Source organism: Lutra lutra, chromosome 3 (genome assembly GCF_902655055.1).
Source record: "Lutra lutra chromosome 3, mLutLut1.2, whole genome shotgun sequence".
NCBI lineage: Eukaryota > Metazoa > Chordata > Mammalia > Carnivora > Mustelidae > Lutra > Lutra lutra.
In genome coordinates, this window is record NC_062280.1 from 38,275,469 (window position 1) to 38,299,993 (window position 24,525).

A 24,525-nucleotide genomic window follows, 5' to 3' on the forward strand; every position below is an offset into this window, starting at 1 on the left:
TTCTCAATGGGGAAAAGCTGACAGCCTTCCCTTTGAGATCAGGAACACGACAGGGGGCTGCCCACTCTCGCCACTCTTGTTCAACATAGTACCAGAAGTCTTAGCAACAACAGACAACAAAAAGAAATAAAAGGTATGCAAATTGGCAAAGAAGCCAAACTCTCTCTCTTCACAGATGACATGATACTTTATATGGAAAACCCAAAAAACTCTACCCCCAAAATACTAGAATTCATACAGCAATTCAGTAATGTGGCAGGATACAAAGTCAATGTACAGAAATCAGTTGCTTTCTTATACACTAATGATGAAAATATAGAAAGGGAAATTAGAGAATTGATTCCATTTACTACAGCACCAAGAACCGTAAGATACCTGGGAATAAAGCTAACTAAAGAGGTAAAGGGTCTGTACTAAAGGAACTACAGAACACTTGTGAAAGAAATTGAAGAAGACAAAAAACAATGGAAAAGCATTCCAGACTCATGGATCAGAAGAATAAACATTGTTAAAATGTCTATACTGCCCAGAGCAATCCATACTTTCAATGCCATCCCAATCAAAATTCCATCAGCATTTTTCAACGTGCTGGGGCAAATAATCCTAAAATTTGTATGAAACCAGAAGAGACCTCAAATTGCTAAGGAAATGTTGGAAAACAAAACTGGGGCCATCACATTGCCTGATTTCAACCTTTACTACAAAGCTGTGATCACCAAGACAGCATGGTACTGGCACAAAAACAGAAACATAGACCAATGGAACAGAAGAGAGAGCCCAGATATGGACCTGTAACTCTATGGTCAAATAATCTTTGACAAAGCAGGAAAAAATATATGGTAAAAAAAGACAGTCTCTTCAATAAATGGTGCTGGGAAAATTGGACAGCTATGTATAAAAGAATGAAACTTGACCATTCTCTTACACCATACACAAAAATAAACTCAGAATGGATGAAAGACCTCAACCTGAGGCAGGACTCTATCAAAATCCTAGAGGAGAACATAAGCAGTAACCTCTTCAACATCGGGAACAGCAACTTCTTTCAAGACACGTCTCCAAAGGCAAAGGAAACAAAAGCAAAAATGAACTTTTGGGACTTCATCAAGATCAAAACTTCTGCACAGCAAAGCAAACAGTCAACAAAACAAAGAGGCAACCCACAGAATGGGAGAAGATATTTGCAAATGACACTAGAGACAAAGGGCTGATATCCAAGATCTATAAAGAACTCCTCAAACTCAACACTCAAAACAATAATCACATCAAGAAATGGGCAGAAGACATGAACAGACATTTCTCCCAAGCAGACATACAAATAGCTAACAGACACATGAAAAAATCTTCATCATCATTAGCCATCAGGGAGATTCAAATCAAAACCACATTGAAATACCACCTTACACCAGTTAGAATGGCCAAAATCAACAAGACAGGAAACAACGTGTGTTGGAGAGGATGTGGAGAAAGGGAAACCCTCTTACACTGTTGGTGGGAATGCAAGTTGGTGCAGCCACTTTGGAAAACAGTGTGGAGATTCCTTAAGAAATTAAAATAGAGCTACCCTATGACCCTGTGATTGCACTCCTCAGTATTTACCCCAAAGATACAGATGCAGTGAAAAGAAGGGCCATCTGTACCCAGTGTTCATAGCAGCAACAGCTACAGTTGCCAAACTGTGGAAAGAACCAAGATGCCCTTCAACTGACGAATGGATAAAGAAGATATGCTATGGAGTATTATGCCTCCATCAGAAAGGATGAATACCCAACTTTTGTATCAACATGGATGGGACTGGAAGAGATTATGATGAGTGAAATAGGTCAAGCAGAGAAAGTCAATTATCCTATGGTTTCACTTACTTGTGGAGCATAAGGAATAACATGGGAGACATTGGGAAATGGAGAGGAGAAATGAGTTGGGGTAAATCAGAGAGGGAGACAAATCATGAGAGACTGTGAACTCTGAGAAACAAATTGAGGGTTTAGGAGGGGAGGGGAGTGGAGGGTTGGGTGAGGCCAGTGGTGGGTATTAAGGAGAACATGGATTGCATGGAGCACTGAGTGTGACACATGAACAGTGAATCTTGGAACACTGAAAAAAAAAATAAAATAAAACAAAATAATAAAGATAAAGAGATTGAGGCACTTATAATGTTAAGCACATTAATGTATTATTCTTAATTTTATTTGAATCACATCAAATTCACTAAATTCTCTGTGAAGCAAGACTCCAGTGGTGATTTCATTGGATAGTAACATAACCACACATGTGTGGTGAGGAAATAAGGACTTCCATTGATCAGAACACAATCAAAAAGCTTTTAAAAAAATTCTGAATTCTTTATTAACTTTGAAAACAAAGCCCTCCAGAGAGGTAAGTCTGAAAGGATAATATGCCAACATGTTTCTCTGAAAGTAGAAAATGGTTATGCAGGAAAACCTGGAAAATATAAAATGTGAAGTGCAAAGAGGAGTTGCCCTTAGTTCTCTTATTTGAGTGACAGAACTCTTAGTAATTTGGAGATAATTCTTACCAGAAATTTTTATGCACAGGTATTTTCTACACAATTATTATACTGTAACATTTTATACCTTCCTAGGATGTAGATTAAGTACATAAAAACTCATCTCTCTGAATTATTAGTTTTCAAAGACTGTCATTAGCACTTGAATCTGAGATTTGCTAAAATAAATCAATGATATTAGAAGAGAGATGATTTGCTGGAGCTTCAATTACCTGCCAAACTAGAATGAACTATAGATTGTCAATGTGGAAGCATTTATTTGCAACCCAACTCTTCCTTCCATGCTTTAAAACAGTCCAGGAAATTCTAGCTAATTAGTGAGTATGATAAGATGAGCAAAATATTTGTATAAACTAAAAATCCAAACACCAAGACAAAATGCTACTTCAAAATTGCAGAACAGGGGCACCTGGGTGGCTCAGTGGATTAAAGCCTCCGCTTTTGGCTCAGGTCATGATTCCAGGGTCCTGGGATCAAGCCCCATATTGGGCTCTCTGCTCAGTAGGGAGCCTGCTTTCTCCTCTCTCTCTGCCTGCCTCTCTGCCTACTTGTGATCTCTGTCTGTCAAATAAATAAATAAAATCTTTTTTAAAAAATTGCAGAACAGAGGGGCACCTGGGTGGCTCAGTCGGTTGACCATCTGACTTGATTTCAGCTCAGGCCATGATATCAGAGATCAAACCCTACATCAGGCTCTGTGCCCCACAGGGAGTCTGCTCGAGATTGTCTCTCCCTCTCTCTCTGCCTCTCCCCCAATCTGGCTTTCTAAAATAAATAAATCTTTTTTTTTAATTGTAGGACAGAATATCTTAATAGGATTATATTATGTTAATATGTCTTCAGATGGCAGCTCTATACTCAGAATGAGGGAGAGCAAACTCTTTTTAAGAGTGCTACAGGGTGCTTGGGTTTAGTCCATTAAGCAACTGCCTTTTCAGCTCAGGTCATGATCCCAGGGTCCTAAGATCAAGTCCCACACTGGGCTTCCTGCTCTGTGGGGAGCCTGCCTCTCCTTCTGTCCCTCCTCCCACTTGTTCTCTCAATCTCTCTCTGTCAAATAAATAAGTAAAATCTTTTAAAGAAAAGAGTGTTACAAGTAACTTTCTGACTAAATATTGCAGCTGGTATTTATAATAGAACACTTCCTTCTTTTTCTATACATTAACTCCTCTTCACTGCAAACTCTGAAATCAGTATCATAATCACGTCCATTTTACAAATGAGGAAACTGAGGACTAGAAAGTTTAAGTAATTTTCACAAAGCCACACAAGGAGTCAAACTCCTGAGCCCAAACACTTCAACGGATCATCATGCCTGAGGCAACATGCATCACGTCCTCAACAAACATGTACTTAACATGAAGGGGAAATAACAGAAAATGTCGATATAGACAGACACAGAGGCAAATGTAAACACCACAGTTATTATTGGGTTTACCATATATTGTGTGTGTGTGTGTGTGTGTGTGTGTGTGTGTGAACAATTACAAATGATGGCTTCCTAGAGGCAGGTGTGCTCACAAGACAGAGAGTCATGAATCCTGCCCTCAGAAAAAAATTAAAACTGTGACCACAGAATCACACAAAAGCATGAAAAATAGTCAGAAGCCAAATTAGGTATCATCTGTAAGGGGTGTATGTGTCTCTACCAGACAGAAGAACATGAGCAGAATTCAGGATTCTGTGAGCTCCCAAGTTCTTGAGAGAAAATACAAACAAATCCCTGTATTTTGAACTTTTGACTTGAGAATTTTAAACATACTTAAACATAGAAAGACTACTATATAACCCTCACTTATCTACCACCTAACTTCAACAATTATTAACATTCTGTCCATTTAATTTCATCTAGTTCCCTCATATTTTTATACTTTCCCCGCTGGGGCATCTCCAAGCAAATTTCATTTTACCTGTCAAGCCATCAACACGTATCCCTAACTAAAGGAGCTGGTTTTTTGTTTTGGGGTTTTTTTTTGTTAAAGAACACTTTTAATGGCCTCTTATGCTTGGTCCCATTTATAAATTTAATTAAACACTTTAAATGATATTTAGTAATTTCAACAATTTCTTTTTAAAGCCACTGTTGTCAAATAACACAAAAATCTTCCCATGCATTTAATTCACCATTATCTAATAGAGCTAATAAATTAAAACTATAAGCAAGGTGAACCTTAAGTGCTGTTAAGTGCTCCAATATTTACATATACAAGTTTAGTAAAATTTCAACCCCAGAGGCCAATCCACACTTATAGTGTGTGGGGTGTTTGGGATTGTTGTAAATGGTTTGGGGGGGTCCCACTGGTCCTTAGTGGTGGAGAGTCTAAAGTCTTCACTCCCTGAGATGATTCAGTACCAGACAATTTTGTTAGTCAAATGCCAGCAGTGGGCTCCAACAAGGAACCCAGGTCGGAGACCAATCACTATATCATTGCTTTTGGTTCCTGAGCTTTAAGTGTTCTATTAACTATTTTTTTAAATATGGAAAACATGGAAATACAAAGAAAAAGACTGTGTGTAACTAACTAGACCTTTAACACATGTGTATTTTAATGCCTCTGGGTCCAGTATAAACGGAAATGAAAAGCAACAAAGGAGTGAGGCAGGAACAGGAGAGGGAGGCAAGGCCGAGATTACGGGACTACAAGAATCCTTAGCGGTAGGTGACCAGTTGGTCGGCTACAGGCAATAATCAGCCCGTGAGTCTGCTGGGCTGTAAATCAGGACCTCACGCTTGTCCACACCTGGCCAGGTATTACTGTTGGCCTCAAGGCTGGTGCTAGTTGGAAGGTCCAAGGATACCATGATTGACTGCATTGATCCTACAGGGCAACTGAAGCCAGAGCTGGGGAAGGACAGGCAGAGGACAGGGAACAATGAGTGTCCTATAAATGGTTTAAACTTTAAACACCACTGAGTCATTTCTTAGACCCTCAGAGAGCAGAAATTTACCTACAGTTGTCAGACAAATCCCTCATATTAATCTCTATATAACACTCTAAACTGCATATCTAAGGCATACACAAATGACTTTTCCTGTGTCTGTGTTTTTCTTTGATACACTGAGGTGTCAAAACTAACTGAGTGAATGGTAGGAATTTAAATTTTATAAGACCATTAAGGCTTTGCCTGGGTTCTCTCTTCTCTATGGAGAATTTGCTCTAACACACACACACACACACACACACACACACACACACACACACAAAATGGATATTTCAGGACTTAAAGATCGATGTCATAAGTTTCCAGGGAGAATGTTGCACGAAGAAAAACCCACGTAAAGGCCCAGAACTATGCGGGAAAGGCATGAATGTCAGTTAGACTTCCCTAAAAGTCCACAACAGAGACAAACCTCCTCAGGTTCCTGAAGGACAAAAGTTTGTACTAAACTACCAAGGCAAGAATCAGTAACTGTCTTCATTTCTTTCCCGGGAACTAGGGACACAGGTCCTTCTTAGCCAAATCCTAAGCATTCACGGATCCCCTTCTAAATTAGTGTCACAACTGAGGGAGGCTTCCACGTTGTCTGGTTCCAGGTATCGCTGCCCCTCATCAGGACTTAAGCCAGGCTTCCTTCAGCCCTACTCCTGCTTCCCTCCAACCCATCCTACAATCCACGGGGGAGCAGCCGGAGAGAGCTTTTCAAGCCATAACTTAGATCCTATTGCTCTTGTACTTAAAGACCCGCTGGCTTTATAAAAGGCATGGCCCAAAACCGGAACACTTGATTCCAGGGCTTAAAGGCACCACGTGATCTGGCCCTGCCCCCTGCAGCCCTACCTACTCTTCCCATCCACCATTGCCCTGCAGCCACCCGGGGGTCCTTCTGCCCCTCACCTCACCAAGCTCCTTCTCACAGTCTTAGCTGGTGTCTTCATGCTGTGGCCTCAGGACCACATGAAGACAGGAGAGGGATACGGTGCACCAGAGCAGTTGTGGTACTGCCCTCGAAAGAGAAGCGTGGCACGAACTTGAAACTGTCATGTAATGAGAAGCTCTGGAAGAAAATTAGCAACAAATTAAGTGAGGAGACGGGGGACCACAGGAGATGCCATGTGCTTTCATCTGCAAAAGCAGGAAGTGAAGGTGGGAGAGTTACAACTGACCCACATGAAGGAGCAGACTATGCACTAAAGTCGTCTACTGCCCTCGGCAGGGAGACCTGAACTCCAGCTACGCAGGGAGGGAAGTCTGCTACGAACTCAAGGGGGATGACAGATAAAATCAAAACAGGGCGCTTAGGTGGCTTAGCCAGGTAAGCGTCCGCGTTCAGCTCAGGTCCTGATCTCAGGGTCCTGGGATAGAGCCCTGCATCAGACTCCCTGTTCAGTGGGGAGTTTGCTTTTTCCTCTCCCTCTGCCCCTCCCTGCCCTGCTCGTGTCCCCCTCCAAATAAGTAAATAAAATCTTTTAAAAATAAATAAATAAAAATAAAAACAGGCTACATTGTCTCTTGAACCCCGGTGATTGTGCTCTGTGAAATCAACCCCATTTGGAGTACAGGCTGCCGTTTAGTGCCACTGGAGGCAATATAGGCGGAGGGTGGCCCTAGAGTGTTCCTCACCGACCTGAGAATTGCCCTGGATGCCCAGGTGTGAGGAGACAGCCAACAATCTCGTTACCAAAAACAACCTCAGTCCCCTGAGCGCAAGCTCTAATTCATCTGGGTCAGGAACTGCAATGAGCCGAGGCTCACGCAGCTCCGCCCTTCATGGTCTGAGTCCTCTAGCCCAGAAAGAAATAGATCCACGCACACAGATGGTGACGATGTCAGAGATCCAGCCCCGTTGTCAGCCCTCAGTGTTTGGTTTGGCTAATCTACGTGTATGGGTGTGTGTACGGGTGTGCAGAGAACATGCCATGACTAGGACCCTGGGATGCGTAAGAGAGGCTGTCAGACTTGTGATTCCAATTACAACATTCAGCTGAATAACTGAATAACCAATTTTTGATGGGTGAATTTAATTGAAAGATCAGGCTAAGCCAATCAATACACATTGATATGTTTCAGGGAGCTTGAGAATTACTATAATTTATGTTTATTTAATTCTTGCAAGGGAACAAACATGAAAGATAATTTCAGTTAGTCTTCCCTGTGCCTGAAAGCCACTCTAGACCATCAAAAACTGGGAGTCCCAGCATCACCTTGCATGGTATGTTCCCTCTGACTTTATGCCCTTCCATGGCCGCCCCTCCCATCAGTCGGGTCTCGGCCCAGAAATCACCTGCTCAGACCTCAGGACTCAAGTCCTTCTTTCCTCTTTATCTAGTGCTTACCTCTGCTTGACATAGACTTGTTACCTTTCCACTAGAAGGTGAGCCAAGGGAACAGGACTTTGTCCTGGAGTCTCCTGCGTCCCACCACAGAGTTCCTTCAAGCTTCCGTACATTATATTTATTACCTGAAATGCTTTCCTTGCTTGGCTTCCCTTTGAGAACAAATTCCCTGGGAATTGGGACTTTGTCCTGTTAATCTCTGAATCCCCAACACTTAAACATTTCCTAACACAAAAGAATCAACTTGCTTAAAGCTTTTGACCTCAAATCAACTATACCTTGCAAGTTAATATTAGCCTTTCCTTGTGTAATAATACCAGAACAGCTTGGGCAAAACACGCTAGTTACTTTTTTCCCTAATGCACATGAAATAAATACATAGCTATTAAAATAAACATGTATTCTCACAAAAATGTGCTATCTAAAATCACTTTGTAGGGTAGCTCTATTTCTAACCTCTTGAAGAACCCCCATGCTGTTTTCCAGAGTGGCTGCACTAGCTTACATTCCCACCAACAGGTTAAGAGGGTTCCCCTTTCTCCACATCCTCGCCATCCTCTGTTGTTTCCTGTCTCGTTAATTTTTGCCATTCTAACTGGTATGAGGTGGTATCTTGTTGTGGTTTTGATCTGTATTTCCCTGATGGCTAGTGATGTTGAACATTGTTCCACATGTCTGTTGGCCATTTGTATGTCTTCTTTGGAGAAGTGTCTGTTCATGTCTTCTGCCCATTTCTGGACCAGATTATTTGTTTTTTGGGTGTTGAGTTTGAAAAAGTGCTAAGGAGGGTACGTCTTGTGATTAGTACTGGGTGTTACAGGCAACTAATGAATCGTCGAACACTACATCAAAAACTAATGATGTACAATATGTTGGCTAATGGAACATAATAAAAAATTTTAAAAATTAAAATAAAAAGAATAAATAAATAAAATCACCTTGCGTTCTACAATGAGTACTTCCAATTTGGGAGATAGCACAATGGAACAATGGCTCTGCTAAAGTGCCCTTCCCCCCGCCCCACTGTTGGCCAGACTGGGATGGATGGAAAGTTACAGCGATCCTCTTCTGAACTTCAGTCTTGCTTCTCCAGGAAATGTTCAGCACCTTCAACAGGTGCCTATGACATGGCAAATCAACAGACCTAAAGCAGACTTCTTGCCCCTGCCGCAGCCCCCCGAAGGATTTAATCCCCTACATCAGTGGTTCTCCACCAGGGTGAGTCTCCCATCAGGGAACATTTGGTGATGTCTGGAGACATTGTCCATTGTCACATCTCTGGAACTACTGACATCCTACAACACATGGGATAGTCCCCTACAACAAAGTATGATCCAGCCCTAATTGTTCCTCTTGCCAGAGGTGAGAAACCCTGGTTTAAGTCAATGAGACCTTGGTCCTTGAGAACAAAAACACTTGTTTTCATCCAAATGCCTCTTATCTTCCCTTAAACAGAAACCAATCCTTTCAAAGCAGGGAAACTGAACCTTCGGCATGTTTTTAAAAAATCAGAATCGTGGGGCGCCTGAGTGGCTCAGTGGATTAAAGCCTCTGCCTTCGGCTCGGGTCATGATCCCAGGGTCCTGGGATCAAGCCCCACATTGGGCTCTTTGCTGGGTGGGTACTGCTTCCCTTCCTCTCTCTCTGCCTGCCTCTCTGCCTACTTGTGATTTCTGTCTGTCAAATAAATAAATAAAATCTTTAAAAAAAATCAGAATCATTAGGAATATTTATAACCTCTAACGAGTTCAAGACCATTTTGAAATAAATTACTTGAGTCCGAAAGCTTTGTTACTGAGGAATGAATAATTGTGACATTCAATGAATAAATAAAATAATTGGTTCATGAATAGGTGATTACCAGAAATACTGATCTCTCCTTTTAGGGAACCACAGAAGTTTTACTGTCTCTTTGGAGAAAATTCTACTTCAACAAAGAAGATAGAAGAAAGTTATGCCTTGGGATATGTAATAAGGATGACTTTCAAGGACATATGGGACGATTGGCAAAGCTCTAAACTCTAAATGGAAACTTAGTGCTTTTAAGGCACCTAACCGTGAGAAACGATGTCGGGTGAAATCAATCGCGTGTGCAAAGTGAAGGCTGGCAGATGGCAAAGACGACCAGGCACCTTTAAGGAAACGCATTGAACCCAATATTCCATTCAGTGGATGCATTCCCAGATCACATTTGGTCTAATGTACACTTGGAGCGTTTAATTTTATACTATGTCATATTTAAGTAGAAAATATAATTTAAAATTTATCGGTGTACAGAGAGAAAAATGGTTACGTTTTCCTGTGAATATCCAGATGGTTTGGAGAAAAACCACATCCTGCCAGTGTCTTTTGATTGCCAGCAACATAACCCAAACCCTGCACCCCTCAGCACCCCCAAATCACAGTCTATGCTGGCTGTACTCTTGAAATGAAGGAAAGCCTTCTAGAGTTCGGTGATAGATCACAAGGAAGCATCGTTGGCCAAATGAATCAGGCTATTTAAAAAATAAGGCAATCAATCAGGTGTTTTTCTAAACATCTTCCCTTCCCACGCAACTGTTTTTGTACATGATGTTTACTTCATGATTCCTCTGTTGAAATAAAAATATTCCTCTGTGTGGCTCTGACTCCCTGAGATAGAATCTAATTGTTTCTTTGGAGAGCTGTCCTGAAAGCTTCCAAGGTGGGAATGGTGGTGGGAACTATTTTTATCATCCCTGGTCTTTTAATAGCCCAGCTGTGCAGCGAGGCAAAGCCATTAGATTTGTACTGAAAGCCTAATGCTGCCGCGACAACCCACCAGCCTCAGCTCCAGCCCTGGGGGGATCAGAGCAGCTGGGCTGGGACTTCAGCCCCTGCCGCAGAGAGGGAGTGCCTAATATTAGCATACTGAAGCAGGAAATAAATAGCAGGAATCTGTGGGCCATCTAGACATTCAATCTGGGAGGCATCCAATTTCAAAGTCAGAAGGCAGGAATTATTTAACAGGAAAAAAGTAAGATCTGCTGGTAGGGGAAAAACAAATACACCCGAACAAATGCAAACATGATTTAAAAACCAAAGGCAAAGAAAAGAAGACATAGGAGGCCCATCTGTGAAAGGCAATCAATAAAATATAATTAAAATCGGAATGTGCAATAGGAAAACATGGAAGAATGTGGACATTCTGCAAAATTAAGAAAATTCATCTCAAGGTGAGAAAGTAACCACATCTAATAAGCACATAGGCAAGAGGCACAGTGGAAAGGAGAGTCAAAAGTCCGGGAGGGCAATAAAAGATCAGCTGAGTAGCACATCAAAGGACTGACTTTGACCTTCACGTCCCCCCTGGGTGAAATATGGAGAATGACAATACCCGACTTCCAAGATAGTTGTCATGACCCAGTGAGACCCACCCCAAGAGCAGGAGCCATTTGTATCAATTGCAGAGTCTTACATCATGCCTGGTACATCGCAGATGGTTCAATATTTTTGAATGAATGGAAAATTTATGGATTTTAACACTGCCAAGCCATATGCCAATATTTTTGGATCTCTTCATTTTTACCAGGCAGCTAAGATCAGCAAGACTCCAAGTGTGGTCCATGCACCAGCATCCTCCCAGACCTGCAGAGTCAAAGACCCTTGGGAGGGGGTAGGGAGGGATACAGGCTGCAATCTGAGTTTTCAGAAGGCTTCCAGGTGATTCTGACACAAGGTACATCCTAAAGGCTGAGAACTACTGATCTAGAAAACTAACAGCGGCTTTTTAAAATATCAAATGTTAATATTATTCGTTTAAGAGTTGTACATATGACAGAGATTACAAAAGAAGAAGATCAAAGAGTGAAAGTCAAATATGCTCTTAAAAAGCCTTTCCCGACTATACTGTTGCCGTGGGTTTTTTTCTTTTTGTGATTGGGAGCCCCTAGGCTGAATGACTGTGCCTGTCACTGCGTTGTTTCCGGATCGGCTTTCCTAGTATTTAAGAGCAGAGGTGTTGGTGATTTTTTTCCCCCCAGTCCCTAGCACAGAGCCAGGGACTCTGGAAGCTCTCATTATAAAGTAATTAATGACTATGTAAGCACCATGCATTGCTATTTTTAAAATAATCTCTTTCATTCCATTTTCCTAGAACCCAAATAAGAAATAATGATATTGATATAGGCCAAGCTACGTGTGACACCAATAGGTCCTAATCTGGTGATTACAAAGTGGGAGATATTTCTCAAAAGTTCCTTTCTTTAGGGGCACCAGGGTGGCTTAGTCATTAAGCATCTGCAGGTCATGATCCTGGGGTCCTGGATCAAGTCCCAGGTCTGGCTCTCCAGTCAGCGGGGAGTCTCCTTCTCCCTCTCTCCCCCACTCCACTCATGCTCACACTTTCTCTCTCTCTCTCTAATAAATAAAACAATCTTTAAAAAAAAAAGTTCCTTTCTTTAAATATGTTCTGATGACTCTCCCAAGAGAAACTGAAACCAAAAGGGAGTCAACATTAAATTCAGAATTTATTCCATGAGACCAACAAGTTAAGGGACTGACTTAAAGACATTTATCAATTAAATTCTAGGTTTGTATAATAAACCAAACTATAGAGAAGGTATTCATTCCTCAAGAAAGCATTTTGTGTGAGTGAAAAATTCACAGTCAGAGGGACTAAAAGATACTTAGAAGCAGCCCCTGCCTGCAGGGAGCTCCCACTCCAGAGAAAGAGCGAAGACACATTCCTAGGAAACAATCAAACACACAGGGTGGGCTAAAGCAGGGACACAGTGCCAAATCAGACACATTCCGATGCACTGACTAGGGGTACGGGACTAAGACGGGGCTGGGGTTTCCAATCCACACACCGAGGAGCTGGGGTTCCCAATGGGGCATCTTTGAAGGTTTCTGAACAGAGGGCAGATGTGGGGAAGCGGGGTTGCAGACTGGTCACCTCCTGTCCTCATTCGCTTCAATCTGGGGGGAGAGCTTAACTCTCCTCCTTTCTTCTTCAGCATAGGTGCTATGGTGGAGACAAAAAGGGGGGACTCCAGAGTGACATGGGGGGCATGGGCACAGCGTCTGGAGAGAGAATGAGAATGGCAGTGCCTGTCCCTCCCATCTCTTACTAGCATTTGCAGGTTGCAAAAGGTGTCCTTTGTGAATCCCCCATTCTGGGCCTGTGTGTGTATGTGTGTGTCTGTGTGTTTGTACTGTATGTGCGTGTGGGTATGTTCTCTTTAACTCCTACAAGGCCGAGACTTGTTCCATTTCACAGGTGGAAGAACTTGGGGCTCAAGGGAACAAGGTAGCGTCGGTGAGCAGCTTAGCCTGGAATCAAACCCAGGACCATGGATAACCCCCACATTTCTTTACTTCTCGTGTGTGTTTTATTTCCTTTTCATGAGGCTTGTTTGAAAACACTGAGAGCCAGGGCACCTGGGTGGCTCAGTGGGGTAGAGCCTCTGCCTTCAGCTCAGGTCATGATCCCAGGGTCCTGGGATCGAGCCCCATATCGAATTCTCTGCTCAGCAGGGGGCCTGCTTCTCCCTCTCTCTCTGCCTGCCACTCTGCCTACTTGTGATCTCTGTCTGTCAAATAAATAAATAAAATCTTTTAAAAAAAGGAAGGAAGGAAGGAAGGAAGGAAGGAAGGAAGAAAGAAAAGAAAAGAAAAGAAAAGAAAAGAAAAGAAAAGAAAAGAAAAGAAAAGAAAAGAAAAGAAAAGAAAATACTGAGAGCCAAGCAAGGCTAGCCCTGAGGCAGGAAGGGTGGGCAGGGTGTAGGTCTTAGCAGAATGGAAAAGGATGCTCTGAGGGTCCGAAGGGGTCCACGCTGTCTCGGCAGACAGGGACAGCACGGAGGAGCTGAGGCCAAACCACTTGCAGGGGAAGCAGTGGCTATGCACCGCGTAGGGCCTCAACTCCTGGCTTATACCTACAGTAATAGCAGCGGGTGTTTGGGCCAGTCACGTTTCTGAAACCTCAGCCTCACGGCGTCATTACCCTGAAGTCCCAGGAAGAATGAGAAGTGGGGGAGCAGTCTGGGCACTCGGGCCTTCTGACCTCTCAGCCCTGCTCAGCATCGCCAGCCCGGGGCTTCTGGAATGCAGCGCCGCCGCTTTAAGCAAGGTGGACCATTGAGAGGGTGGGCAGGCTTAACACAGTCACTCCAGCAGCAGGTGACAACAGCCCAGATCGGGGCCCAGCAGAGGCAAGGGGAAGAGCTGGGGCACATGGGAAATCACCCTCAAGAGAGCAAACCTGGGGACCGTCCAGAGATAAATAAGATGAGGGAGTGGGTCAGGCCTGAGCTCCCAGCCTGAGTGTCAAGGGTGGTGGTAGGATGGCGGATAGAAACCAGAAAACTTGAAAGAAGTCAGGCTTGAATGCGTGTGTGGGAGGCCGAGTGAGGAGGACCCCGTTGAGTCTGAGGAGGGGCTGAGGCGTTAGCAGGGCTTCAGGGGCCAAGTCCATGAAAGTGCTGGAACTGAGGTGACAGGCGGGAAGCAAGGATCTGAAACCCAGACACTGAGAGGTGACAGCTAAGCACAAGAGACTGCTGTCAAGGCAGAGGGAGGCAGCAGGAGAGGGTAAGTGAGGAGGAGTTCCTGAGAGAGAGGAGGGAAAGTAAAGAGGGGAGGAGGGCCAGGCCAGCCTCAGGAGAGCAGACAACATGCAGCGTTCTGTAAGCCAGGTGGGAAGAGCTTCTGAAGAGACAAGGACAAAGAAAGAGCCTTGGAAATTAGTGGGAAGAACACCACTGATGACCTCGGAGAAGTTCCACGATACACAGAGAAGGGAAGTGTAAGTAGATGGGTAGGAAATCACAGTATGGAGCAAAACCAATGTGTGGCAGTGATGAAGAAGATGAGGGAGGGGGATGGAGACGGGGAGAAAGGGAGGGGGAGGAGGAGACCAATGTACAGAAGCAGCAGTGAGGACTTACTAAATTTTTGCTTGTTAGGGACTTGATTTAAGATGAGACCTTGGAGGGGCACCTGGGTGGCTCAGTGGGTTAAGCCTCTGCCTTGGGCTCAGGTCATGATCTCAGGGTCCTGGGATCGAACCCCACATCAGGCTCTCTGCTCAGCAGGGAGCCTGCTTCCTCCTCTCTCTCTCTGCCTGCCTCTCTGCCTACTTGTGATCTCTGTCAAATAAATAAATAAAATCTTTAAAAAAAAAAAAAAAAAGACAAGACCTTGGAATCCCTGCTGATGAGAAGCCAAGGAGGAAGGGGAAGATGGAGGACAGCAGAGAAAGAGAGGAAGACAGGAGAGGCTGGAAGCATGAGACCGTGGAGGGGGAGGAGAGAAGGGCGAGCATAACCAGGGCGGGGTTCACAGATGCGCTGTTCACAACAGCCAAAAGGTGGGAACAACCCAACTGTGCATCAGTGGACAAACAAATAGACAAGATGGTGTCTCCACACAATGGGATGTTACTCAGCCATAAAAAGCCACAAAACCCTGATAACGCACTACAACATGGAGGAACCTTGAAAATGTGACGCCAAGTGAAAAAAGCCAGACACAAAAGGCCACATATCGAATAATTCAACTTATGTGAAATGTCCAGAATAGGGCTTTTTACTCTGAACTTCTGAACTAAGCCACTAGCCAAAAAAACACATTCACCTGCTCACACATTGACTTCCTGAGGTGAGTGAGGCTGGGCATGAGCACTGCTTAGGCTACTCAGGATGTGTCCCCAGGAGGAGGTGACTCCAGGAGGAGGTGACCTGCTGCTAACTCACTCTTCAGAGAGATCGGGACACCTACCTGAGCAACACTCAGTGTTTAAGGGTAGAGCTGGGATGGAAACACGTGCTACGCTCTCTGAAATGACGAACTTGTTTTTTTGTTTTTTTATAATGGGCTGAAATCACCAATAAGTTGGAACAGTGAAGCGCTCTGAAGGTGAAAAATGCTTTGCTTGATGCTAATAATATTTTGGCAGTGACAGTTTTGAAGATGTATCACAGCTCTTTTCAGAAAAAGTAATAGCTCCTTTGAGGAAAAACTATATTCTCAACATTAGAAGGCTTTTATAAACTGAATCCTTATTAAAGAAGCTACATTTCAATGTAATCGTGTATTCTGTGTCTATGACTGTGGGAGGCCCGGGGCTGGGCACTGACAGGGGACAGAGAAATAAAAAGGAATAGGATGTAACAGTCATTGCCCTCAACCAGCCAAGTCTGATGTGGGAGGTAAAAACACACACTGTGTGCTACAGGGAGGAGCCCAGGGAGGAGCCCAGGGAGGAGAGGCGAGGGCTGTGAGTCCCTACTACACATCTGTGCACCTTGTTAAAATTTCATCTCCCTCTGCTCATTCATTCATTAGTCAGCAGACGTTTATTGAGCACCTACTATGTGCCAGGCACTGGTCTTGATACTGGAGATGGGTGAGAAACAGACCAGGCGTTTGGTTCTCACGTGACATTCCTAATTCACGATGAGGGTTGCTGTAATCTTGCGGAGGCAAAGACGCAGGCCCAGAGAGGTTGTGTAACTCGCTCAAGGAGCTGGACTAGAAAATGGTAAGGACATAGCAGCGTGTAGACTGCTGCTTCTAGAGGCTGTGGTCAAGTGGGACAGGCAGTGTCTACACCACAGGGCACATGGGTCAGGGTCTAGACCACAAGGCTGACTCCAGCACCTGGGACTCATGTAACCTCAGGCAACCAGGCAGGGTCTCCAGGAAGCTTTTCTGGACCGGACAGTATGATGCTGGAGCTAGATGGGAAACAAACAGGGGACACAGCCCATGTTCAAGGTCTAGTTGGTTGGGATTGAGATCTGGGCGTTCTGTCTCCAGAACCTGTGCTCTCAAATACTATGCTGTAATTTTAAAAATAAGAGACCCTTCTGTCTCTGTCCCTCACATTACTTTGCCACTAACCTTGTCTTTATTCAGTCTCACAGGTGGCCCCAACCTGTTCACCTCATCACGCCCAACCAGTGTCACTGGGGAATTCACAGCTTCTTTGTCACCTGAAAACCAAGTGGCTACAACAATTTCAAATACGATGCTATCCTTCGGAGTGTCTGTCAACCTCTAGCACCTCCCTTGCTTCTATCCCTGCATGTGGTCTCTTAGAGAGATCTCAGAACTTCCAGTGTCATCCATATCTTTCCTCAGACTATGACACAGCAGGAAATAACCTTTTCTTCGGAGCCACTGAGGTTTGGTGATTGACGTATTATTCCAGTACAGTCAAGTGTTACCCTAAATATTCTTGGCCAAGCATGTACTGACTGCAGTGAGCAGCTTATTGGGAGGCAGAGCTAGAAGCTAGAAGGGGCGGGGCCTGTCCTACAGGGCATGAGAATGGAGAAGGTAGAACCGTGCTTAAGAGAACAGCTGGGCGAAGTCCAAAAGTAGACAAGCAAAGAGCGAGGGCACCAGGGTAACCTTTCTTATATCTCTTCTAGCTCAGAATTGGGATCTGTTCTAGAACATGAGGATGAATGGAGGCCATGGGGAAGGGAAGCACACAGACCCAGCTCTATGAAAGGCAAGGAAGGAAAGCTGCTGGGAGTCGGGGAGACCCTGACAGAGGCTGGATGGTGGAGAGACCCCAGCCCAGGCAAGGCCACCTCAGGAAACAAAAGGCAAGTACTGCAGGTTCAAGGACAGCAGGAGAGACTGAGGAAGTCACTGTGGTTCTATGACTGCTTTACACTTTTATGAAATGAGAAAGGACTCCTGGATAGATGGATTTTCTCACAAGGGGTGAACTCCAAGCAAACCACATGCTGTTAAGGTACCTCAGGGAACCATGTGATCAAATGTCAGTGCAGATTATGTATATTATTTTTTAAAGTTGTTTAAACTGTGACCAATGCACAAAGGTATCTATACCTTGTTTCTAAAGATTGGAAGTTTTAAATGTGTGATATTCAGGATATAGGACAACCATTAGAAATAGCTTACTAGAACCATAATTTGCTATTATTTACAAATGTGGTATTATCAGATAGCTTTGTTCTTGTAATAGAAAAAATAAAAGATGATCATTTTGTAAATCAAGATCAATTTGCCTGCTGTCTCCTGGGTTCCTGATGAGTTTACTGGCAATCACCAAACCATCTAAGAGTCTGCCTAAGTAGAATTATCAAAATTCATATTCTTGTAATGCAACTCCCTGGCCCTGATGCCAATTGAGAGTCAAAGTATTTTTTATTGTTAGGAGGAGTCAAGATGGCGGAGAAGTAGCAGGCTGAGACTACTTCGGGTAGCGGGAGATCAGCTAAATAGCTTATCTAAAGATTGCAAACACCTACAAACCCAAGGGGAGATTGAAGAGAAGAAGAACAGCAATTCCAGAAACAGAAAATCAACCACTTTCTGCAAGGTAGGACTGGCGGAGAAGTGAATCCAAAGCGACGGGAAGATAGACCGCGGGGGGAGGGGCCGGCGAGCGGCGGAGCAACGGAGCAAAATCAGGACTTTTAAAAGTCTGTTCTGCTGAGGGACATCGCTCCAGAGGCTTAACTGGGGTGAAGCCCAGGCGGGGTAAGCGCGGCCTCAGGTCCCGCAGGGTCGCAGAAGGATCGGGGGTGTCTCAGTGTCGCAGAGCTTACCGGTATTAGAACGGGGAAGCCGGCTGCAGAGACAGAGCCGAGGAGTGACTCTCAGCTCAGGGTTGCCTTGAACCGGTCGCAGGCTCGGTCAGCTCGGAGCGCGGCCAGAGGCCAGGGTGACGAGAGTCATTTGGCACTGTTCTCTGAGGGCGCACTGAGGAGTGGGGCCCGGGGCTCTCGGCTCCTCCGGGCCGGAGACCGGGAGGCCGCCATCTTTATTCCCGTCCTCCGGACTCTACGGAAAGCGCTCAGGGAACAAAAGCTCACGAAAGCGAACCCGAGCGGATGACTCAGCGCGGCCCCGGGGAAGGGCGGTGCAACTCCGCCTGGGGCAAAGAATCACAACAACAGGCCCCTCCCCCAGAAGATCAACGGGAAACCCAGCCAGGACCAAGTTCACCTACCAAGGAGAGCGGCGGAATTCCAGAGGAGAAGAAAGCAAAGCACGGAACTCATGGCTTTCTCCCCATGATTTTTTATCCTTGCAGTTAATTTAATTTTTTTTCTTTTTCAATTTTTTTTCTTTTTCTCTTCTTCTGCTAAATTTTTTTTAACTTTTACCATTTTCTTTTTTTTAACGTTTTTTAAATAGTTTATCTAATATATATATATTTCTTCCTCTTTTTATATTTTTTTCTTTTTTGGCTTTCTTTTTTTTAATAGTTTTTTTTTTTTCTTTCTTTCTGAACCCCTTTTTATCCCCTTTCTCCCCACTCACAATTCAGGATCTCTTCTGATTTGGCTAAAGCATATTTTCCTGGGGTTGTTGCCACCCTTTTAGTATTTTACTTGCTCCTTCATAAACTCTTATCTGGACAAAATGACAAGGCGGAAAAATTCACAACAAAAAAAAGAACAAGAGGCAGTACCAAAGGCTAGGGACCTAATCAATACAGACATTGGTAATATGTCAGATATAGAGTTCAGAATGATGATTCTCAAGGTTCTAGCCGGGCTTGAAAAAGGCATGGAAGATATTAAAGCAACCCTCTCGGGAGATATAAAAGCCCTTTCTGGAGAAATAAAAGAACTAAAATCTAACCAAGTTGAAATAAAAAAAGCTATTAATGAGGTGCAATCAAAAATGGAGGCTCTCACTGCTAGGATAAATGAGGCAGAAGAAAGAATTAGCGATATAGAAGACCAAATGACAGAGAATAAAGAAGCTGAGCAAAAGAGGGACAAACAGCTACTGGACCACGAGGGGAGAATTCGAGAGATAAGTGACACCATAAGACGAAACAACATTAGAATAATTGGGATTCCAAAAGAAGAGGAAACAGAGAGGGGAGCAGAAGGTATATTGGAGAGAATTATTGGAGAGAATTTCCCCAATATGGCAAAGGGAACAAGCATCAAAATCCAGGAGGTTCAGAGAACCCCCCTCAAAATCAATAAGAATAGGTCTACACCCCGTCACCTAATAGTAAAATTGACAAGTCTTAGTGACAAAGAAAAGATCCTGAAAGCAGCCCGGGAAAAGAAGTCTGTAACGTACAATGGTAAAAATATTAGATTGGCAGCAGACTTATCCACAGAGACCTGGCAGGCCAGAAAGAGCTGGCATGATATATTCAGAGTACTAAATGAGAAAAACATGCAGCCAAGAATACTATATCCAGCTAGGCTAGCATTGAAAATAGAAGGAGAGATTAAAAGCTTCCAGGACAAACAAAAACTGAAAGAATTTGCAAATACCAAACCAGCTCTACAGGAAATATTGAAAGGGGTCCTCTAAGCAAAGAGAGACCCTCAAAGTAGTAGATCAGAAAGAAACGGAGACAATATACAATAACAGTCACCTTACAGGCAATACAATGGCACTAAATTCATATCTCTCAATACTTACCCTGAATGTTAATGGGCTAAATGCCCCAATCAAAAGACACAGGGTATCAGAATGGATAAAAAAACAAAAACCATCTATATGTTGCCTACAAGAAACTCATCTTACACCCGAAGACACCTCCAGGTTTAAAGTGAGGGGGTGGAAAAGAATTTACCATGCTAATGGACATCAGAAGAAAGCAGGAGTGGCAATCCTTTTATCAGATCAATTAGATTTTAAGCCAAAGATTATAATAAGAGATGAGGAAGGACACTATATCATACTCAAAGGAACTGTCCAACAAGAAGATCTAACAATTTTAAATATCTATGCCCCTAACGTGGGAGCAGCCAACTATATAAACCAATTAATAACAAAAAGAAACACATCGACAAGAATACAATAATAGTAGGGGATTTTAACACTCCCCTCACTGAAATGGACAGATCATCCAAGCAAAAGATCAACAAGGAAATCAAGGCCTTAAATGACACACTGGACCAGATGGACATCACAGATATATTCAGAACATTTCATCCCAAAGCAACAGAATACACATTCTTCTCTAGTGCACATGGAACGTTCTCCAGAATAGATCACATTCTTGGTCCTAAATCAAGTCTCAACCGGTATCAAAAGATTGGGATCATTCCCTGCATATTTTCAGACCACAATGCTCTAAAGCTAGAACTCAATAACAAGAGGAAATTTGGAAAGAACCCAAATACATGGAGACTAAACAGCATCCTTCTAAAGAATGAATGGGTCAACCAGGAAATCAAAGAAGAATTGAAAAAAAATATGGAAACAAATGATAATGAAAACACAACAGTTCAGAATCTGTGGGACACAACAAAGGCAGTCCTGAGAGGAAAATATATAGCGGTACAAGCCTTTCTCAAGAAACAAGAAAGGTCTCAGGTACACAACCTAACCCTACACCTAAAGGAGCTGGAGAAAGAACAAGAAAGAAACCCTAAACCCAGCAGGAGAAGAGAAATCATAAAGATCAGAGCAGAAATCAATGAAATAGAAACCAAAAAAAACAATAGAACAAATCAACGAAACTAGGAGCTGGTTCTTTGAAAGAATTAATAAGATTGATAAACCCCTGGCCAGACTTACCAAAAAGAAAAGAGAGAGGACCCAAATAAATAAAATCATGAATGAAAGAGGAGAGATCACAACGAACACCAAAGAAATACAGACAATTATAAGAACATACTATGAGCAACTCTACGCCAACAAATTTGACAATCTGGAAGAAATGGATGCATTCCTAGAGACATATAAACTACCACAACTGAACCAGGAAGAAATAGAAAGCCTGAACAGACCCATAACCAGTAAGGAGATTGAAACAGTCATCAAAAATCTCCAAACAAACAAAAGCCCAGGGCCAGACGGCTTCCCGGGGGAATTCTACCAAACATTTAAAGAAGAACTAATTCCTATTCTCCTGAAACTGTTCCAAAAAATAGCAATAGAAGGAAAACTTCCAAACTCATTTTATGAGGCCAGCATCACCTTGATCCCAAAACCAGACAAGGATCCCAACAAAAAAGAGAACTACAGACCAATATCCTTGATGAACACAGATGCAAAAATTCTCGCCAAAATACTAGCCAATAGGATTCAACAGTACGTTAAAAGGATTATTCACCACGACCAAGTGGGATTTATTCCAGGGCTGCAAGGCTGGTTCAACATCCGCAAATCAATCAATGTGATACAACACATTAATAAAAGAAAGAACAAGAACCATATGATACTCTCCATAGATGCTGAAAAAGCATTTGACAAAGTACAGCATCCCTTCCTGATCAAAACTCTTCAAAGTGTAGGGATAGACGGCACATACCTCAACATTATCAAAGCCATCTATGAAAAACCCACCGCAAATATCATTCTCAATGGAGAAAAACTGAAAGCTTTTCCGCTAAGGTCAGGAACACGGCAGGGATGTCCGTTATCACCACTGCTATTCAACATAGTACTAGAAGTCCTAGCCTCAGCATTCAGACAACAAAAGGAAATTAAAGGCATCCAAATCGGCAAAGAAGAAGTCAAACTATCACTCTTCGCAGATGATATGATACTCTATGTGGAAAACCCAAAAGACTCCACTCCAAAACTGCTAGAACTTGTACAGGAATTCAGTAAAGTGTCAGGATATAAAATCAATGCACAGAAATCAGTTGCATTTCTCTACACCAACAACAAGACAGAAGAAAGAGAAATTAAGGAGTCCATCCCATTTACAATTGCACCCAAAACTATAAGATACCTAGGAATAAACCTAACCAAAGAGACTAAGAATCTATACTCAGAAAACTATAAAGTACTCATGAAAGAAATTGAGGAAGACACAAAGAAATGGAAAAATGTTCCATGCTCCTGGATTGGAAGAATAAATATTGTGAAAATGTCTATGCTACCTAAAGCAATCTACACATTTAATGCAATTCCTATCAAAGTAACATCCATTTTTTTCAAAGAAATGGAACAAATAATCCTAAAATTTATATGGAACCAGAAAAGACCTCGAATAGCCAAAGGAATATTGAAAAAGAAAGCCAAAGTTGGTGGCATCACAATTCCGGACTTCAAGCTCTATTACAAAGCTGTCATCATCAAGACAGCATGGTACTGGCACAAAAACAGACACATAGATCAATGGAACAGAATAGAGAGCCCAGAAATGGACCCTCAACTCTATGGTCAACTCATCTTCGACAAAGCAGGAAAGAATGTCCAATGGAACAAAGACAGCCTCTTCAATAAATGGTGTTGGGAAAATTGGACAGCCACATGCACAAAAATGAAATTGGATCATTTCCTTACACCACACACGAAAATAGACTCAAAATGGATGAAGGATCTCAATGTGAGAAAGGAATCCATCAAAATCCTCGAGGAAAACACAGGCAGCAACCTCTTCGACGTCAGCCGCAGCAACATCTTCCTAGGAACATCCCCAAAGGCAAGGGAAGCAAGGGCAAAAATGAACTTTTGGGATTTTATCAAGATCAAAAGCTTTTGCACAGCAAAGGAAACAGTTAAAAAAACCAAAAGACAACTGACAGAATGGGAGAAGATATTTGCAAATGATATATCAGATAAAGGGCTAGTGTCCAAAATCTATAAAGAACTTAGCAAACTCAACACCCAAAGAACAAATAATCCAATCAAGAAATGGGCAGAGGACATGAACAGACATTTCTGCAAAGAAGACATCCAGATGGCCAACAGACACATGAAAAAGTGCTCCATATCACTCGGCATCAGGGAAATACAAATCAAAACCACCATGAGATATCACCTCACACCAGTCAGAATGGCTAAAATTAACAAGTCAGGAAATGACAGATGCTGGCGAGGATGCGGAGAAAGGGGAACCCTCCTACACTGTTGGTGGGAATGCAAGCTGGTGCAACCACTCTGGAAAACAGCATGGAGGTTCCTCAAAATGTTGAAAATAGAACTACCCTATGACCCAGCAATTGCACTGCTGGGTATTTACCCTAAAGATACAAACATAGTGATCCGAAGGGGCACGTGCACCCGAATGTTTATAGCAGCAATGTCTACAATAGCCAAACTATGGAAAGAACCTAGATGTCCATCTACAGACAAATGGATAAAGAAGATGTGGTATATATACACAATGGAATACTATGCAGCCATCAAAAGAAATGAAATCTTGCCATTTGCGACGACGTGGATGGAACTAGAGGGTATCATGCTTAGCGAAATAAGTCAATCGGAGAAAGACAACTATCATATGATCTCCCTGATATGAGGGAGAGGAGATGCAACATGGGGGGTCGAGGGGGTAGGAGAAGAGTAAATGAAACAAGATGGGATTGGGAGGGAGACAAACCATAAGTGACTCTTAATCTCACAAAACAAACTGAGGGTTGATGGGGGGAGGGGGTTGGGAGAGGGGGTGGGGTTATGGATATTGGGGAGGGTATGTGCTATGGTGAGTGTTGTGAAGTGTGTAAACCTGGCGATTCGCAGACCTGTACCCCTGGGGATAAAAATATATGTTTATAAAGCTGTAAAAAAAAAAAAAAGAAAAGAAAGAAAGGATGAATCCCCAAGTTTTGTAGCAACATGGACGGGACTGGAAGAGATTATGCTGAGTGAAATAAGTCAAGCAGAGAGAGTCAATTATCATATGATTTCACTTATTTGTGGAGCATAACAAATAGCATGGAGGACAAGGGGAGATGTTGAGGAGAAGGGAGTTGAGGGAAATTGGAAGGGGAGGTGAACCATGAGAGACTATGGACTCTGAAAAACGATCTGAGAATTTTGAAGGGGTGGGGGGTGGGAGGT

The 24,525-nt window shown here is 43.1% G+C and overlaps 1 protein-coding gene across 1 annotated transcript in view; it reads right to left on the reverse strand.

The window, feature by feature from the left end:
• Window positions 1-24,525, reverse strand: part of DNER (delta/notch like EGF repeat containing) — a 327,654-nt gene that overhangs the window by 89,746 nt on the left and 213,383 nt on the right.